This window comes from Hippocampus bargibanti, linkage group LG04 (assembly GCF_051943395.1).
Source record: "Hippocampus bargibanti isolate YZ-2025 linkage group LG04, ASM5194339v1, whole genome shotgun sequence".
NCBI lineage: Eukaryota > Metazoa > Chordata > Actinopteri > Syngnathiformes > Syngnathidae > Hippocampus > Hippocampus bargibanti.
The window spans coordinates 3,582,505-3,597,152 of record NC_142737.1 but is presented as its reverse complement, the minus strand read 5'-3'; the positions used below and the strand labels follow the sequence as shown (position 1 = coordinate 3,597,152).

General features: G+C 39.5%; 1 long non-coding RNA gene across 1 annotated transcript in view; it reads right to left on the bottom strand.

Annotated features, from left to right (window-relative positions):
* The window catches only part of LOC148898745 (uncharacterized), a 30,356-nt gene extending 20,500 nt beyond the window's left edge, over nucleotides 1-9,856 (bottom strand). Inside the window, exon 1 of the long non-coding RNA XR_016114838.1 lies at nucleotides 9,723-9,856. This is a non-coding gene — a long non-coding RNA (uncharacterized LOC148898745). The remainder of the gene's footprint in view (nucleotides 1-9,722) is intronic.
* Nucleotides 9,857-14,648: the final 4,792 nt, after the last annotated feature.

Genomic DNA, 14,648 nt, shown 5'->3' with positions numbered 1-14,648 from the left:
CCCCCTCCTTCTCTTTGTCGAGTCGCTTGTACTTTTGAATGGCGGCTCCAAACAAACGAGCGTACATCAACCGAGATCAATAACAGTTTCCGCCATTCATATGATCTATAACCCGTATAAGTTGATTGAAAAAAAAAGGGGGCGCGAATAAACAACTGACAGCGCGAATGTGGTTGCCTAAGTGTGCACATCCTTTTATAAAGATTAGATCATTTTTATCAATCATATAATTACAGTAAAGTCTCGTTATATCGATATCGGATATATCGATAGTCCCGGTTATATCGATACTACAGTAAAGTCTCGTTATATCGATATCGGATATATCGATAGTCCCGGTTATATCGATACTATTTCTATGCACGCACTGAGAAAATTACATGCAAACAAGGTCGGATATATCGATAGTCCCGGTTATATCGATATTTTTCGGACTCCCTTGAATATCGATATAACGAGACTTTACTGTAGTTCTATGCACGCGCGGAGAAAATTACATGCAAACGGGGTCGGATATATCGATAGTCCCGGTTATATCGATATTTTTTCGGACTCCCTTGAATATCGATATAACGAGACTTTACTGTATATAAATGTTATGTTTTTAACTCATTCTCTGCCAGACGATGTGCAAAAATGTGTCCACTCCAGTGCCAGGGTTTTTGTCATTTTCACTGAAATTCCAGGACGCACAGAATATTGAGTTTTAGGACTACATAAGCATTCAATGCAGCGTAAGAAACCTTAGACTCTGTTCTTTTATCAAAAAAAACCCAGTGAATTCCTAAATTATCTAGGTCTGGAGTTATATGAGCTTGAAATGGGGGTGGCTGTACAAAAGGTAAATGTTGCCCCCTCGTGGGAGCGAAAAAATATTGCCAGAGGTCTGACCAGCGCTTTTTTGGCACCCACCTCCGCAAGAAAAACCAGAAGAAATGGCGCTCATGCTTTTCAATTCCTGAATAAATTCAGGAATGTCACTAGATTACCGTATTTTCTGGAATATAAGGTGCACCTTCAACAAATGACATATTTAAAAACCGTTTGCATACATAAGGCGCACCGCATTATAATGCGCATGGGAAGCTTTTGAAAACATATTTTCCTTTAGGTGCGCCTCGTAGTGCAGAAAATACAGTACAGTGATACATTGGCTGACAAACTTAATTGGTTCCCAGACAGAGTGTGTAAGGCAAAAAGTGTGTATCCCAAAAATTAATTTCCCATACGAAACAGTCACTTTACAGTCACTGGATAAGTTTTTTCTGTGGGTGAGCACTCAACCCGGAAAAACTCAAATTGGTAGAAACCTAGCTAGCTAGCTAGCTAGCTAGCTAATTGATATCTAATACAGTGATACCTTGGCTTACGAACTTAATTAGTTCCCAGACAGAGTGTGAAAGGTGAAAAGTGTGTATCCCAAAAATTAATTTCCCATAGGAAACCATTCAAATGAGATTAATCTGTTCCCATGTCCCCATAAAACATAATTTTCTACTTTATTTTCTAAGCCTTAAAACTACACACAATACACCTTATTTTATGTATAATAAATGTGTTACGGTATTATAAATAAAGAAATAAACTGTACTATATAATAAAGTCGTTTTATTTACCTTTGTGATGGCCGTTGATGGCTTGATGGAATGGAGTGGCCGGTTTCATCAGCATTAAACACTTGATGAGGAGCGTAACCTTCTTGCTCCATCTTGAGGAATGATCCCTTCTAGGTGCTTTCTCTGCGATAATTTTACCTTGTTCCTCATCAATTGTGTTCTGTTTAGCTGGGTTGATAGCTTTTTGCATCAAGTGTACAGATGGCTTGTGCGGGTTATTTGAGGAGCATGATTGATGGGATATTTTAATCTTGCAGTTTACACTCTGCTTTTGAACTATCATAGTTGAAACGAGTCCAAATGTCACTGTTTTCTATCCATTTTGTCACTCTCTCTCTGTCATCTGCCTGTCTCTTTAATGTTTAAACGACCTCCCCTCACTGCTGTGTTCTTGACCAATCACGTGGCTTTAACCGAAGACTGAGGGCGGGGAATAGAGGACAAAAAAAAATGTCGGCAGCCATTTTCGTTTTTTGGAGAATGGCTTCACTCTGTCTGTCACCCCCCCCCCCCCGCTCAATGCTGCGTTCTTGACCAATCACGTGGCTTTAACCGACGACTGGGGGTGGGGAATACAGGACCAAAAAAGCCGTTTCATTTTAGGAGAACGGGCTCGTTCGCGAACGACACATCACTCATTGTGGCAGTTCCGTGTGTATCCCGAAAAACAGTTCGAATGCCAAGGTAAAATTTTCATAAATTTAACGTTTGTAAACCGAAAGGTTCGTAAGCCAATGGGTTCGTAAACCGAGGTATCACTCTAGTTAATTCCCTGTACAGCATATTGCTGGCAGTTTCGTTTTCCTTTTCCCCATGAAGGATCCTCAAATGAACCGGCGCTTCCCGGAATGTGACGCAGGGCATGCACCCAATTTCGGAAAATATTTAAATCCAATTCCTCGTGTGTGATTCTTTTTCACCAAGACTTTTCAGTCTGATGTAACAGCACTGTAGGTGATCTTAATGAGGAAAGCATGTTTTTTTTTAGTCTGCAAACAAACAGACTCTAAAACAATTCACGTCAGATTATTTTCCGTCTCACAGTTGGAGAATAATTTGCTTAGTGAAAGGCATCATCACATGTTTATAAAACATCAAGGTCACTGGAAAGAAGGAAAAAAAGGTTTTATTCGCCGAGTGGGTGAAGTTAGTTAAATTAAGCAAGGTACAAACACAATCGGGCTGAATCAGAGCAATGTGTCTTCTTTCTGATCAGAAGTCTCGTTGTTAGATGTCTTAACAATATTTGGGTGTCACATTGAGAGTGATTGTGTTAAAATTTCACACTATTTAGGCGATTTTTAACAATTCATTAAAGGGGCGAGTGCAAAGATGTGAATGTAGTCTTATTTTACGACATCTGTTATCCTCCACCAGACTCTGTTTGCTCATCTGGTGCCCAGAGAACAAAGATGGGCATTTTATTATTTCCCACATGTTGATATTGCGTCATCGTTTCAGAAAATGCTCCTGAAGCCAAAAGCTAATAAGTCAGTTTGAGGATACGGTAGTGAGTTCGTTTTGCGTGTGCAAATGAATGACATATATATTTTTTTATGCATCCTGTCATGTTGTTGTTTTTTAATCTAAATTTAATGTCCCGCAGAGCTCATTTATTTTTTTGGAAAACAGGCAATTTTACTGACAGCAGTTACAAATGACAGCATTTTTTTTCTCTAACTCCAAACTCCTTGCCCTATATAAATTCATTCACTGCCATTTTATATATATATATACAGTAAAGTCTCGTTATATCGATATCGGATATATCGATAGTCCCGGTTATATCGATACTATTTCTATGCACGCACGGAGAAAATTACATGCAAACAGGGTCGGATATATCGATAGTCCCGGTTATATCGATATTTTTTCGGACTCCCTTGAATATCGATATAACGAGACTTTACTGTATATATATATATATTATATATATATATATATATATATATATATATATATATATATATATATTTCTAAATGTCTTCTAGTGATTCCTGTGGTGACAAATAATACAGTTTTCCGCAAATACAGTAAAGTCTCGTTATATCGATATCGGATATATCGATAGTCCCGGTTATATCGATACTATTTCTATGCACGCACGGAGAAAATTACATGCAAACAGGGTTGGATATATCGATAGTCCCGGTTATATCGATATTTTTTCAGACTCCCTTGAATATCGATATAACGAGACTTTACTGTAATACCGTTTTCCTTTTGTTTAGCTTTCATGTGGGGTTTTCTTGCCATCTGTAAACAAAAGCTGTAAACGAGCAGTAGACTAGAGCAGGCGAAAAAGCGCAGTGAGATGGCGGCCATGTTGGTAGAGGCGAGATTTTCCATTACACATTCGTGCGACGGTGGATGCCGTTCCCGAATTTGTTCCGGTTTTGTTTTAGTTTTTTTTTTTTTTTGCCGGGGTGCCGATAAAGCGCTGGACAGACCTCTGGCAATGTTTTTCCCTTACATCGGGAGCATCATTTCCCCTTTGTCCAGGTTTGCATTTTGTTACAGCTTCAGCTGTTGTTAAAGCAATCAATATCTATATAACTTAATATTCTAGGGGTCCTGCAATTTCAGTGAAAATGACAAAAACCCTGGCACAGGAGTGGACACATTTTTGGACATTGTCTGCCATTGAATGAGTTAAAAACAAGCCATTTATATAATTATAAATTATATATATAAAATATATATAAATTATAAAAAAATTATAAATATATTTATAAAAAATACATAATTTTTATAAAATTGTGTCCACACTTTGGCAACCACATTAGCACAGTTTTTTTTTTTATCCATGCAGCCTTTTTTTTCAATCAACTTATACGGGTTATAGGTCATATGAATGTCTTTTGTCCATGTTAGCGCCTTGTTACAGCTTTAGCTGTTGTTTAAGCGCTATATAAATCAATATATTTGTATTGTGTTGTATTTTGTACAGCCACCTCATTTCAAGCTCAGATAACTCCAGACCCATATAACTTAGGAATTAACTCTTTTTTTCTCAGGATAGGAGAGAGTCTAAGGGTTCTTACGCTGCATTGAATATTTATGTAGTCCGAAAAAAAAATCAACATTCTAGGAGTCCTGCAATTTGACTGAAAATGACAAAAACCCTGGCACAGGAGTGGACACATTTTTGGATATCGCCACGCAGTGAATTATCCCTTTAACTCATGATCTACTCACAGTATTGCTTTCCAAATATAAAGACCACCGTGCAATGTATACGTTGTTTTTTTTACATGCAATTATTTGAAGCAACTAGCCCATAGGTGCGCTTCCAAGCCAACACTCCCCGTCCCCTGATCCCCCTCCTCCCTGCTGCTTTTCAATTAGTAGCCAACATTGAGTCATAACAACACCCCCCCCCACGCCTCCGTTCAACGTACAATTAACCGAATATGCCCAGTCGATACCTTCATCTGAAATTTGCATGACTATATTCCGAGGACAGCGTTTGTCTCATGTGTTTAGCTCTCAGATCTTCAAATCCCTTGTTTGGCATGAGCGGCACCCCTTGGGTCCATGTGTGGTGGTGGTGGTGGGTTGCAATCTGGAGGAACGTGTGTTTGTTGGCTGCTGGAGCGAGATGAGAGGCAGTTGGGAGGCCAAGGGAGGACCAGTAGGAGGACTGAAAAGCGCCACTCCCTCTGCGGTGTTCATCAGGTATTCACAAAGGCGTCTCTCTCACGCCGATCTCATCAGGACGCTTCAATCCCTGTCACAAACACCCCGTCCCTCCCATTCCCCAACCCACATTGCTGGTTGGAATTCAAAAAGAGGAGAATGCGGTTTTGATGCTTGTCCACCCCCCTGCCCGAATCCGTCTGTTAACGCATGTTTTCGTTGGCTGGAATTCAGCTTGATAAACACTTGCTTGTTTGTGATGTGACGCGGTTAGACCCCCAAAACATGTTACAGCATTTGTACAATGCTGTCATCGAATCGATCCCGTCTTCTTCCATCACGGTTCAGTTCAGGGCCGCTACAAAAATGGACAAAATACGACTTTAATGGACAGTTTAGAATGGCGGAAAAAAATCATTGGCACTACCCTACCCACTCTCGAGGACTGGCACACTGTAAGAATCAATACAAAATCCGAATGGACCCTCTGCACCCTGTTCACCACCTTTTCCAGCAACTCCGATCTATGCGCACCAAATCCAGCAGACATTTAAAGGACAACCGACACCTTCGGATCAATACAAAATTCGACTTGACCCTCTGCACCCTGGTCACCACCTTTTCCAGCAACTCCGATCTATGTGCACCAAATCCAGCAGACATTTAAAGGACAATCGACACTTCCAGACAAGTTGCGTCCATAATTTGTAAAATCACTTCAAATTATTTCTACTGAGCGCATTTTACAAAGATTCCACCGCATATAGCAGAATTTTCATTTTTAAGACTTGCGCTGAATATTCATGAAGGCTTGTTTTCGTGTTGATGACGATGTCCTAAGTGACGTCACGGAGGGAACGCCCCTGACCGAGTAAGCGACACACAATGCATTTTGGGTACTTTTTTCGTCTGAAAACACCGTGTTGATCGCAAAATTTGAAGGAAAACTACATAAATAACGCGATGGTGAATCGTTGTGAGTCGCAGGCAATTGCGGTAACACATATAAAGAAGGTATAAATTGACACAAATTCCCAGCAGTCAAATCAGCCCATTTCCAACGGAGATTGGGCACTATATTGTGCTTTTTCTGGACGCTACATTGGAGTCCAGACGGCTCGAATTGATACGGAAGGACTTCTTTAATCGATTGCAAACATTTATGCTTTCCTCTTCGGAACTATTTGAATCACATTCATACCTGGATGAGTAACAAGAAAGCATCTTCTCTGAATCTGTACTCTCTGAAGCCATTGTTTTGATTCTGGAGCAAGGCAGTTTGTGAAGGAGTATCGCGGCGTGATGTCACGAACAAAGGGGCGGGACTTTCTGAATATTCCCAGTTCCGAGCTCATTTTGTGGCAGTTTTGGGACACTTTAAGTCATGTTTATTGGTGTTTTGCATTTGACTAAAAATATTAGCCTGCGTTTTTTGGGTATTTTAGATGCTAGAAAACGTTTTTTCTGATGTCAGTTAGGAAACAAAAAAATGGTGTCGGTTGTCCTTTAAACAGCTTCTTCAACCTGTCACCTTGAACTCTATAAACAGTAACCCAAATCTAACTGTATAGTGCCTCTTCGCATTTTTGTAATGATGATACTCAATAATAACCAATAAAGATGATTCAGATTTTTTTCTGACTCATAAATACATACCACGCTTTTTGTTTTTTTTCATTTATCAACATTGTCACTCATCATTTGTTTGATTTCTTTGATTTCTAGCAACACTACTGCAAATTTTTACACAACAATCAATCAATTAGCACCTAACAAGAGCTCGAAACAGGATGATCTTGGGGGGTGGGGTATGACGTGCAAGGAAATAGATGAGTGCGCATGTGGAGGAGGAAAAAAAATAAAAATAAAAATCTCGGCATGCGACCCTCTAGTGATGCATGAGCGAGGTTGAAGTGAATGCAGTTTTCAGTGTGACCCTTCCTCCCGAGAGACCCATGGAGTCACGACACATGTAGCGTACAACACAGCTGTCACCGCTCCACTATGCCTTCAAAGCACCGCGGCGATCTAAGTCGCTAGCGACGACAACAAAAACGTGTTTCAGGGTGTCTAAGAATTGCGCCTGTTTCTGCGCTGGACTGTGCTTGAAAATAAAATAAATAAATGAATAAATACATAATAATAGCCGAAAGGTTCACTCATTCACTGCAATTCTCGAATTCATTCGGGGATTGAAAAGCATGACCTGGTGCGCCATTCCCATATTTTTTCGGGTTTTGGTTTTTCTTACAGGGTTGTGCAGATAAAGCACTGGTCAGACCTCTGTTAGGGCTTTGTTCCGTCTTCAGCTGTTGTTAAAGCGCTATATAAATCAATATGTATGTATTACAGTAAAGTCTCGTTATATCGATATTCAAGGGAGTCCGAAAAAATATCGATATAACCGGGACTATCGATATATCCGACCCTGTTTGCATGTAATTTTCTCCGTGCGTGCATAGAAATAGTATCGATATAACCGGGACTATCGATATATGCGATATCGATATAACGAGACTTTACTGTATATTGTATTTTGTACATCTGCTCCCATTTCAAGCTCAGATAACTCCAGACCCATAAAACTTAGGAATTAACTTTTTTTCCTGATGAAACAAGAGAGTCTAATGTTTCTTAAGCTGCATTGAAAGTTTATGTAGTCCTAAAACTCAATATTCTGTGGGTCCTGCAATTTGAGTGAAAATTACAAAAACCCTGGCACTGGAATGGACACATTTTTGAACATCGTCTGGTAGTGAATGAGTTAAAGGATGAAAAATGTTGGACTTACCGGTACACAATAATCCATAAACCACTATAATTAACACAATTCAGACATTTTTCACCAAGTGACGTGCTGAGCCGGAAGAGTCGACAGTTTGGCTTCGTTTAGCTTTGATTTTAGCCTAGCTTAAAGCGAGGGGTTCAAATTTATTTTTTGCTGTGAGCCACATTGCAATTGTGGTTTCCTCCCAAGGGTTTTTATGAATTTGGGGAAGCCATTAGAATGTTTCAACCCATCCACATATTATATATAGAGTGCACAATAAATGAATGAATAACTAGTTTTCAAATTTGAGGTAAAAAAATAATGACTGTTATTGTGGTTTAAATGTGAAAATTTGAAATTTTGCTTCGGACTTTAGCAAGCATCATGGAATTTCACAAATGTAATTTGCTTTCATGTACCGAATAAAATAATGTGGTGGGCCAGATTTAGCCCTCGGGCCTTATCTTTGACACATGTGGTTCAAAGGCTAAATGTGGTTAGCTTAATGGCAGTTGTCTTTCATGACGGTCATTAAATAATCCTATAAATTGACATCGCATATTTTTCAAAATCTGTTACTTCAGAGTATTAACATTAAAAATGGACCCATCAACTAGTTGTACAGTCATTAGCATGCGATTTCTAGCGTTGCTAAGTGTTCAAGAGTACCTTGAAAAACTAAATAAAAACACTAACTGCAGATTAGGTCATTCGAATTGGGGAACAATGTGCCTTGAGATGTGCAGAAAAAATATAGTGAGACCTCAACGTACAAATACCAAATCTTACAAACTTTTCGTCTTACAAACGTCACATTTATGAAAATTAACCCTTATAATAAGCACTATTTTCATAATACACACCCACCACGGCTGGCGGAGTGATCTTCGGCGGAAGCACACGACCGAACAGCACCAGCGGTTAAGTAACCAACAGTCCTTACGGAAGGCGACCATCAAAAAGGTAAATAAAACTTTATTTTACAGCACCGTTTATTTTTTTAATTACAGTCCTTCTGTAATGCGCCTCTCTTTCCAAACAGCAATTCCCTTTGACCTTCGACCTCCAACGCCATTCCATCAAGCCATAAATGACCATCACAAATGTAAATAAAGTGACTTTATGATACAATGCAGTTTATTTATTTCATTACAGTACAATAGCACATTTATTATACATAGAATAAGGTACGTTGTGTGTAGTTTAGGCTTATTTAGTTGAAAAGTATATTTAATGGAAACGGATTATTCCCATTTTAATGGTTTCCTATGGGAAATTATTTTTTGAGATACACACTTTTCACCTTACACACTCTGTCTGGGAACCAATTAAGTTCGTAAGTTGAGGTCTCACTGTATTTTGATATGTTATTATATCATTATTCCATCCTACAGGCTACAATTTTTGGCAAACGGAGAAGCTCGTGCAGCATAATATATTTATTTTCTTTTTATCACACACGCATGGGCTCCCCTTCATTTTGTACTTGATGATATGATTGCCCTTATTGAACGTAGTCCTTCCCCTTGAGTATGAGACCTATATTTACATTTGGTCTAACGCATCGTGAAGGACATTTCCAGACCACTTTCAAGCCTGGTGTTCATTTCTATTCCACTTGATATGTGTCTCCACAAGAAAAAAAAATGTTGATGCCCGACAACCGCAACACACAGATTGACAGTCACAAGGATTACCTTGATAAAGCAGCGCAGCCGCTCAAAGTGATAGATGTCCCCCGATCCTCGTTGGATGATACAGCAAAGCATCAGGGTATGGTTTCCATTAACCATAGCGTCGGGCGAGTGAACGCGGCCAGATTACACTTCGGCTAAACCTGAAGTGACAGGAGCAGAAGAGCATCACTCATTGATCCAAAGCTTTGTGATTGAACTTGATTTACTGGATGTTTGAAAAAAATAGCAACAATGAAACTGAGCGCAATTATTTTGGTCAAGCGGTGGAAAAGTATTAAGATCCTGCAAGCAGTATCCTCTTTGATGAATTTCGTGGCAAAAATGCTGAAAAACAAATCGTATTCATTTCACATGACAAACAACAACTCAAAGTGATGAAAAAAAAACACAAAAACAACAAAAAAAAAACACAATAATAGGATCTTGGCGCCATCTTGGACTTGACTAATGCTGGATACCTTGTAGAGATGAGTTTAATTTGAAATTTCTAATAATTTATAACGGTTCCATTCGGACAGGGGGAAAAAAACTGGGCTGAGATTCATATGCTAAGCTTCCAGTTGTGTGGCAGACGGAGACGCACGAACGAGGTGTCACGGAGCCGCTGTCGTTTTATGGAATTTAAAATTTAATAAGAGGCGCGAATGCTCCAGATGAAAATTGGAACTTTTGTTTCATGGCGTGTCAGCAGGAATGCAGTAAAAAAAGGTTACAGAAGAACACAGTTCTCTTGTAAAAATGGCCCCTTGTTTAGTAGCTCATCAATCAGATTGAAACAAATTGGATTCCGGGCACTAATTAGCTTGTTGTGTCACTGGACTAAGACACAAACACACAAACACACACACGCACGCACACACACACACACACACACACACACACACACACACACACACACACACACACACACAAATGTTGATAACCTACGCCGCAGTAGCGGTGCTTACGACGTGTCGTAAATCACACAAGTCCCCCGAAATGTAAATGAGTAAAATATGAGTTGGAATTCGTCTGTAAAAATTAGACTGGCAATAAAACTCCAGAGGTTCCATGTTGAAATCATGGCTCGTGTAGGCGTGCATCGGGGCCGCCACAAAAAATGGAAAACGGACAGTTAGAAGGGGGGAAAAAAAATCATTGTCATCGCCCGAACCACTTTTGAGAACTTGCACACAACAACAATCAATACAGGGGCTCGGAAAATCCCACTGGACCCTCCATACCCTGCTCACCACCTTTTTCCACTGACTCCCCTTCGATTAGAATGACTGTGTGTATGTGTTGTCATATTATTATTATTATTATTATTATTATTATTATTATTATTATTATTATTATTATTATTATTATTATTATTATTACTTTATGTTACTTCCGGGTTTAGCGAACGATGGCGCATGTGAATGCCGCTGCTCACCCGAAGAAAAAATATCCTGTGACTGTAATGTGTCCTTGAGAGTTTTGAAAGGCGCTTATAAATGATGATGATGATTATGATGATGATGATGATTATTATTATTATTATTAGATTAGGCTTTATTAGTGTCTTATTTGCCATGCCTTTTTTATGATACTAGTGCAATTCTAGACAAATTCCCTGTGTGTCCTACATACGTGGCCAATAAAGATGATTCTCAGTCTAATTTTGCCACACTATTGTACTGTAAATGCATTTGAGTCTCGCTGGAAAGAGAACCAGACGCTTATGAATATTGAGCAGCAAATTTTATAGAGCATTCAGTGTCAGGTTATTGTTTTGTTTCACCCTGTCAGGTTTCTTTCATCTCATATTTTAATCGTGGTTTTGTTTGCTACTTTGGACGCTTCTCTTCCTGCTTACTTTATTTTAATACAATTTGTCAAAAACAGTGATACCTCGGCTTATGAATGCTTTAGCTAATGGACTTTTCGCCTTACGAACGCAAAATTTGCGAAAATATAATCTTGGCATACGAACTATTTTTCGGGAAACACACGGAGCGCCACAATGAGTGATGTGTCGTTCGCGAACGAACCGGTTCTTAGAGCTCCTGAAATGGCAGCTGGCTTTTTCCCCCTCTATTCCCCTCCTTCAGTCTTCGGTTAAAGCCGCATGTGATTGGTCAAGATCTGTGGTAGAGGACGGAGGGTACATACTCAGCAGGACACACGCATTGAGCGGGGGGAAGGGTTACAGAAACACACACACATGAAAGGGAGACAACAGAGCTTGAAACAAAAAACAAAAGTGAAAAAAAAGTGGGAAAAAAACAAAAGTAAAATGGTGAGAAAATTGATCGAAAACAGTGACATTTGGACTCGTTTCAACTTTATTGATAGACTTTAGTTTGCTGACGAAGTTTCTTGGATAAGAAGCGAAACGTCCGACACCTTCAAAGAAGTACAGATGACGGCTGAAGAGACCATCACAAAGGTAATAAAAACGACTTTATTATACAGTACAGTATATGTCTTTAATTACAATACCATAGTACATTTATTATACATAAAATAAGGCTTATTGTGTGTAGTTTTAATGCTTATTTAGTTGAAAATGATGTTTTATTAGGACCTGGGAACAGATTATTGTCATTTTAATGGTTTCCTATGGGAAATTAATGTTTGGAATACACCGTTTTTGCCTTACACACACTTTCTGGGAACCAATTAAGTTCGTAAGCCAAGGTATCACTGTACACTCTGCTCCTTCCTCCTGCCTCGTGACAATCCACGCAAATGTGTACTTTCCAACACGCTAAATGAGAAATTAGCCAGCGTGAACCCCGGGTCGATGGCTGTCCACCTATGTCCGCTTCAGCTAATGTGTTTTTTTCCCACTTTTCTTTCACCTGGTAAATGGATCCACCGGTTTCGCCTCTTTAAACACATTAGAGTGCTTTTAGAACCGCTCTAAAAAAAAAAAGCCCAGAGGTAACTTGTGTCATATTTTTTCAGCTGAATTAATTAAAGCAAAGTGAATCGTTTGGCTGACACGGTTTATGCAAAACGGTCATGTATTTGGTTGTCACTCAGCCACGCCTACTCAGTCGCATTCTGGTATGATGACTCTCCTCATCATGCGCAGCGGAGGGGAAAGAAACAATATTGATGATAATGATAAATAATATGTTGTAGGAGAAGGTCCGGAGTGTAATTAGTTGCATGATAAAACATAAACGGCATGGTCACGCCCTCCATGCTAATATCAAATGAGCGTAATTAACTGCAGCCAAACTCATTTTGGGGCGATCCCCATTGACGGCAAACCGATTAAGGCGCACCTGCTGCGGTTTCTGGTGGCGAAATAGAAATAGAATGACAGCCAGACGGACAGAAGAGAGAAAATTGCGGTAGGCGACCGGTCAAATTAACTGGAGCTGCCAGACAAAATCCACCCCAATGTGACATTAAAGTCAGCGAGCCAAAATGTGAAGCATTGAGGCAATTTTAAATCCAAGTCTTTTCGAATCACACCACACGGTGAGGTTGAAAATGTAGTCAATTTTCCATGTCACTCGTGAAATTCCCCAAAACTGCTTCATTGTTTTCATGGATTGAAACTCATATTTGACAATATATATAGGGGGGAGTAGAGGACTACTCCCCTCCAACCAGAAAGCAGGGACCAATCAGAGCACCACCACGTCTGGACAGTAGGGATATATATATAGGGCCAAAACTACCAGCAAAATATTTTAGTTCTCTGACGAAGCCTCTTGGATAAGAAGCGACACATCCGACACCTTCAAAGAAGTACAGATGAGGACTGAAGAAACCTTTTCGTCGAAGATTTTGAGATATTGTCGATTTCGTTTTCGTAATTAAATATTAGCAGTCATGTCAATTATAAGAAATATCGCTACTCGTAAAAAGCAAAGTCGATCACCGAGAAAACAAGTCAGTGTGAAAAGTCTCGAGAAGAAACCCACAGAGGACCTGGTCCTGTGACTGTAAAGTCACCTTGATAGTTTTGAAAGGCACTTAGAAATGAAATGTATTATTATTGTTATTATTATAACACAAAATCATTTTTTTTTGTTGTTGCTATGGACAAATTCAATTTGTCCACAGAAAAATTAAAACTCATCTTTGACAAAATGAAATGTTTGACAAAATAAAGAAAAAATACATTACTGTGGCACGACGGAAATCATCCGTACTGGAGTTTTCAAGCGATGACTTTGGACGGTACTTGCACTCTCCCGTTTCTGGGCTTCAACTAGATGAGTCACATCGAGGTTACTGTAGAACCAAAAGTAGGTGTTGTGTCTTCCATCTTCTCCTGTCAGGAACGTATTAGCACTTTCACATCTCGTTCCCTAGCCGGCAGTTTTCTTCAGGGTCCAAGAAGGAGGCGTCATTGCTGAGGGTCATTCAATCAAGAGGTCTGATGATTCAGGCCGTTTTTGAAGGGTTAGCATCGAAGAAGCCAAGCTGCTGATTGCGTGCCGAGGTGAGTGTTGAACTAAAATGTTGGTCGACTTGGGGCGTCCCCAAAATGTTTTTTCCCCTGTTTTCGTTATGGCAAACGCTTAGTTAAAAAAAAAAGCCAAAAATAAGTCGCCATAAGCGACATCCGTGAAGAAGTCAGCCTCATGACAGGTTTTCATCCTGACGAGTCGACGAATGTTCAACAGCCATTATTGGCCACGACGTACAACATACCTAAATTTAGCCCCATATCATTAAATTAATTGTTCGCCCTCGAAACGGGAATTTGAAATTAATTGCAAGAAGTCGAAATCTTACCTGATGCGCCTTTAGTTCGGCTATCCTCAAACTTTGAAAAACCGGAAACAGTTCCTGTAATTCTCAATGCAATTCTCAAACGTAACAGCAAGGGGCACAAGAGAACAAACAAACATGGAGTCTTTCGCAAATTCAATACGATGTAATTTTACCGTCGTGGACAAAAGCTCATTGTTTTTGTATTACAGTCAACTTAGA